Below are 6,000 nucleotides of genomic sequence, written 5' to 3'. Positions count from 1 at the left end.
TGATAGTTGTGTGCACCAGATCATAGTAGCAGCTGGGGTTCACCCTCCGGGGGGGGCAGGATGCTGACAGGCTTCCCCCAAGTGTCAATGAGGTAGGTGTGTCTCTATTCCTAAAGCACTTTGGTGGGTGGGCTCTGCAGCTGTACCTTAGGCCCCCAATGCAAGTACCTCTACAGATTGGTAGGTGTCACCCTCCTTAGACCCCCTAAGGCAGGAGGCTAGGTGGCCTGGGGGGAGCTTCAGCCCTCAGTTCCCTGTTGTGGTTCAGTGAGGGCTCTGTTGAATACACAGAGATATCAGACCTGGAAAACTTGTCTTTCCAGTAAATCTGCTAAAAAAAAAATGCAGTCAGATCCCTACCAGAAATGCCTTTGCATTATAATAGCCACCTTGTTCCCCGTAGCGTTGAAAGCTGGAGACTGTGGATCACATATGCTTGGCTGGAGCTGGTTTTGTGTTTTTAGTCCAATTAGGGAAGGATTTTTGGTCCCTGGGTTTTTTGTGGTTGCTTCTCTCAGGCCGGAAGAATGGGTTAGGAAAAGACAAGAAAAAAAAGGGAAAAGAAAAACCACGGAGCAATTCTCCCTCTGGCTCTGGAAATTCCAATGTTACTGAAGCCGCCTGGGAAGGGGAGGGGAGGGTTTAGAAAAACAGGAGAGAGTAGCACCCCAGAATATAGACAAAGTTACTTATCTTGCTTGAGATGACTATTTTATCCGAGATTCCCGAGGGGCGTGTAGCCTATGTGTGCTGGCTGGGTAGAGATTGCCCCCAAGGGTCAGGCCCAAAGAAGCCGAGGTAAGTTCCTCCGCTGCCAGTCCTAAGCCCAGTGTCAAGGTTCCCCAGCTGGGACGCTGCACTCCCGGCTCCAAAAACAGTCGCTGCCTCCTGGGGACTTCTCCTCCAGCCAGCTGTGTAGCCGCGCCGCCTAGTCAACCATCTTGGCCCCCCTCCTAAAGAATGTAATTTTTGTAATGAAAAGTATATGTATTATTATTTTCAATAGAGATGGCTAGATTTTGTTCCAAAAATATTATAAAATTAACATTTTTACTAGCAATAGAAGACAAAGCCCTTTTCTCTTTTTCACTTTTCTTCAATCTAATGGGTGTAAAATGACATCTGTTATTTTATTTTACATTTCACTATTTACCAATGAGTTTCAGCATCCTACCAATGTTTGTTGGGCATTTGGATGTACTCTTAATTGCTTGTTTATATCATTTGCCCACTTTACTATTAGGTTGTCTTTTTCTGGTTAACTAGTTAGAATTATTTATCTATTTGATATTAATATTATGTACGTTCTCTAAAATATACATATTTTCCCCAAGATATTTTTTTGTCTATGGACTGTGTTTATTTTATCAATAAAAACCCTTTAAAATTTAGAAATTGTCATTCTGTCTAATTGGGATTTCAGTTATTAGTTAAGAAGATTCACCCATTCCTAGAATGCAGAAGTTATTTTACTGACTTGAAAGTAAATATAAATTTTACTTTATTTTAACATTAAATCTTTACTGAATTTCTATTTTATTTTTGTTTATGGTACTGCCTATACATACAATTTTACTTTCTTCCGTATGGAAGTTAGAGTGGCAGTCACTTTTTTTTAATAATCTATTTCCCATGTGTGTTTCTAATTTGTCTCTCCATTAGTCTATACAATCACTGAGGTCAGGGACCATGTTTTAATAAATCAACCTTGTAGTCCTATGATCTTGGACAGTGTTGAAACATAATAAATCATAATGCCTATTGATTGAATGAATAAACAAATTAGCTTGAGATTTCAACAAACCACTGATAATAATTATATTTACAGGTAAATTTGTTCTGAACTCTGAAATAAGGATACACAGAAGGACATATGGGACAAAGGAACAATGTGACTGAGTTTGTCCTCTTGGGGCTCACTCAGAGTTTCCAGGGTCAGAAAATATTATTTGTTTTGTTCTTGCTCATCTACATTGTGACAATGGTGGACAACCTCATCATTGTTGTGACTGTGGTAGTCAGCCCAACACTGGATGCCCCTATGTACTTCTTTCTTGGCTACTCATCACTTATGGATGCTGTTTATTCTACTACGGTTACCCCAAATATGATTATAGACTTAGTCTATGAGAAGAAAACCATTTCTTTCCAAGCTTGCATGACTCAGCTTTTTATAGGACACTTATGTGGTGGTGCTGAGATTTTACTTCTGGTGGTCATGGCTTATGATCGTTATGTGGCTATCTGCAAACCCCTGCATTATACGACCATCATGAACCAATAGGTACGTGTTCTGCTGTTGTTGGTGGCCTGGGTTGGAGGTTTTGTGCATGTCGTTGTTTAGCTTCTCTTTGTTTACAATCTTCCCTTCTGTGGTCCCAATGTCATTGACCACTTCTGCTGTGACATGTACCCCTTATTAAAACTTGCCTGCACTGACACTTATATCATTGGTCTCACTGTGGTTGCCAATGATGGGGCAATATGTGTGGTCATTTTTATGCTGTTACTCATCTCCTATGGAGTCATTCTACTTTCCCTGAAGAATCTTAGTCAGGAAGGGAGGCGCAAAGCCTTATCCACCTTTGGCTCCCACATCACTGTGGTGGTCCTCTTCTTTGTCCCTTGTATTTTTATGTATGTGAGACCTCCTTCCACCTTATCCATTGATAAATCTTTGACTGTATTTTATACTGTTATCACTCTTATGTTGAACCCCTTAATCTATACTCTGAGAAATGCAAAGATGAAAACTACCATGAAGAAGCTCTGGACCAGAAAACACAAATGATCTGGTAGACAAATGCATCACCTACTTTCGTTGAAAAACCGTTCCCTCAGAAATGCCCTGTGTAATTATAATTGTGGTAAAATTTTCTTCCCATTTAATAACTTATAAATGATTAAAAATATTTATTATAAGTATTCCTCCAATGATTAGTTTTGTTCGAAATATGTTTTTAAGATTTTCATGTCTTGGAAAATATATGTTAGTTTTTTGGGGTAAAAAATTGTTGTGTTGAGAGTATAGATTTATAGTCTATGTGATGAGTTATGCTACAGTTAATACCATAAATTTATTTTAGTTGTTGGAACATTTTCTCATGTCTCTTTCTTAAATAAATTTGATCCTTTTTAAAATTAATAGGCCTTATTACTGATTTCACAATAATAAAAAAAGACATAAAAACGTGATTCAACCCTCTGTCATGGAATTAATTGTGTTCCTGTAATATGTGTGTCAGCTTGGATATGCCATGATCTCAAGTATTGCATGATTGTCCACCATTTTGTCATGCGATGTGATTTTCCTATGTGTTATAAATCCCACCTCTACGATATTAATGAGACAGGTTTACAGGCAGTTACATTAATGAGGCAGCACTCAATTTAAAGATTAGGCTGTTTCTTGACTCACTCTTTTGAGATATAAAAGAGAGAAGCTAGTAGAGAGACAGGGGGACCTCACAACACCAAGAAAGTAGTGTCAGGAGCTGAACATGTCTTTGGACCCAGGGTCCCTGCACTGAGAGGAGCCTAGACCAGGGGAAGATTGATAACAAGGACCTTCCTCCAAAGCCAACAGAGAGAGAAAGCCTTCCTCTTGCGCTGGCATACTGAATTTGCACTTCTAGCCTGCTAGGCTATGACAGAATAATCTTCTGTTTGTTAAAGCCAACCACTTGTGGTATTTCTATTATAGCAGCACTGGATGACTAAGACACCTCCCCACACAGAGACAGATCATATTAACATTTGAACTATATATTCTTATTTTTGTATCAGTAAGGTACTTTTAAGTATTATTTTTGCTTAATATGTTGAATTTGAATAGGAGAGGTTTCAGAGCTCTAATATTAATCATCTGGTTATAGGTGGGACAATTTCAACTTATGGAAACCCCATGTGTTACATAGTAGTATTACACTCCTTTGACTTTTTATGGCGCTCAGCTTTGAGAAATAGATCTCTAGGAGATTTTTCTGAGGCACCACTGATTATGATTGAACTGCCAAACTTTTTATTATTATTTGATCATGTAGCCATTTGTGCCACTCTGGAAACCTATTATTCATATTAATCATAAGAAGGCTAAATATACAAAAAGAATCAAAATGAACAAGGCATATAGGCAGGCAGATGACTAAATCATACTTATTTTCCCTATTGGGAAATGGTCTTATTTCCTTAAGTGGAGCAGCTTTGTTTGGCGTTATATTTTTATAAAATGATCTATTCATCTTCCCTGAAAGTTTAAAGTATCTGATGATAGTTTTGTTATTTTTAATATCCCCATCTCCTTCTTGGAAACCCTGGTGCTGTGGTGGTTAAGTATTACGGCTGCTAACCAAAAGGTCGGCAGTTCAAATCTACCAGGCACTCCTTGGAAACTCTACGGGACAGTTCTACTCTGGCCCAGAGGGTCACTATGAGTCAGAATTGACTTGAAGGCAATTTCTTTTTAATCTCCTTTTTTGCTTATAGCGTCTCATGGCTTTCTAATGAAGACACAGACCCTACCTTTCATATGTAAAATTAGAATAAATCCATAATCAATAAGCTTCAAATACAAAACACAGAAATTGACACTGGATTATTTTACATGGTTTCTTTGTCAGGAAAAATGCTGACAATTCATATTATTTCCATTCTCATATCCCTTAATAAGGTAATACAGATTATCAAATAATAAAGAAATCAGAATATATTGTTCTATTTGACAGAGTTCTCAATCATAAAATCTTTGTAAACCTTTCTCTCTCTGAATCAAGCTTAAAATAAAATATTACCTACCCCTAATATTGTAGGAACATGTGATCAAAGATACTTATGGTTCCTGCCTCCCCTATTTGGTTTCATGAGGGGCAAAGGGCATGGGAGAACGGGCCCTTTTCACTGGTAAAACAAATTTTTCACTGGTAAAACACACTGTACGGGTGACTTTGTAACCTTATATTCCTAATGTTATACGTGGATATTTCTTATATAATCTCAAACTATTCATAAGCATGATATTATTCACCAAATAATATCTAACATTTGATTGAACCAGAGTTAACGTAACTAGTTCTCCACTTTTTGAAATTTAGTTAATTTTCAAATTTACATAGTTGTATGGAATGATGAGAGAAAAATCTTGGTCCATTGTCTCCTTATGTTCATTGACTGTAAGTTCCCTGAAGGCAGGGAAATTCCTTAATTATCTTTGCATTAGCTGTTTCTTTCATAATGTCTGGGACATTGAATTCACTCCATAAACTTTGTAAATTATTAGTACTCATTCAGTCTTTTCACCATTTCTTTCATTTCTTCTACTTTGTTTTTGTTTACTCCTCTACCACTAACATACTAGTTCAGTGATCGAAGACTTTTGATGTGTATTTATAAATATCTGGTAAGATTATTCTCACCTATTAAAAAAAATTTTATTACCTATTACCCATTTAAAACATTTTCTTGCAATTTCCAAATATTAATTCTTCCTGATAAATCTTAAAGTCATTTTTTAAGGCTCAGAAATTCCTAAAAAATTATGTTTAGAATTTCATGTCTTGAAATACTTCTATTGAAAAAAACAGTGTTATAATAATCTAGGTTTCTCATCCAGAATAACAGTCTTATTGTGAAGGCTTATTTTAAAAATTTCAATAAAATTTGTAGTTAGCTCCACAGAGTGTACATACAACTTGCCTTTCTGTTTTCTGATTTACAAAGGGAATTCTCTTATTTACATTCAATTCACATCTTCAATGAGTTGATCTGAAAGGATTCAGTATCTTTTGCTGGCATGAGTTACTGCACAAACCTCAAAACCAAAGACACAGGTCTGTACCAAACACACATAGACTTGTATATGTCCACACATGGGTCTAAGTTCACACATGGGCCTACATATAAACACACAAGTGTCTGTATCTAATCACACATGAGTTAATATGCGAACACATCAGGGTCCGAGTCCGACAAGCCATAAGTCTATGTCTAACCACAGACAGGTCT

At 36.9% G+C, this 6,000-nt stretch overlaps 1 pseudogene; it reads left to right on the top strand.

Moving 5' to 3' along the window:
• Nucleotides 1-1,738: 1,738 nt before the first annotated feature.
• LOC100673061 (olfactory receptor 4A47-like) lies at nt 1,739-3,727 on the top strand (annotated as a pseudogene).
• Nucleotides 3,728-6,000: the final 2,273 nt, after the last annotated feature.

This window comes from Loxodonta africana, unplaced genomic scaffold (assembly GCF_030014295.1).
Source record: "Loxodonta africana isolate mLoxAfr1 unplaced genomic scaffold, mLoxAfr1.hap2 scaffold_85, whole genome shotgun sequence".
NCBI classification, from domain to species: domain Eukaryota; kingdom Metazoa; phylum Chordata; class Mammalia; order Proboscidea; family Elephantidae; genus Loxodonta; species Loxodonta africana.
Note: the sequence above shows the minus strand (reverse complement) of the source record. Positions and strands in the feature narration are given on the sequence as shown.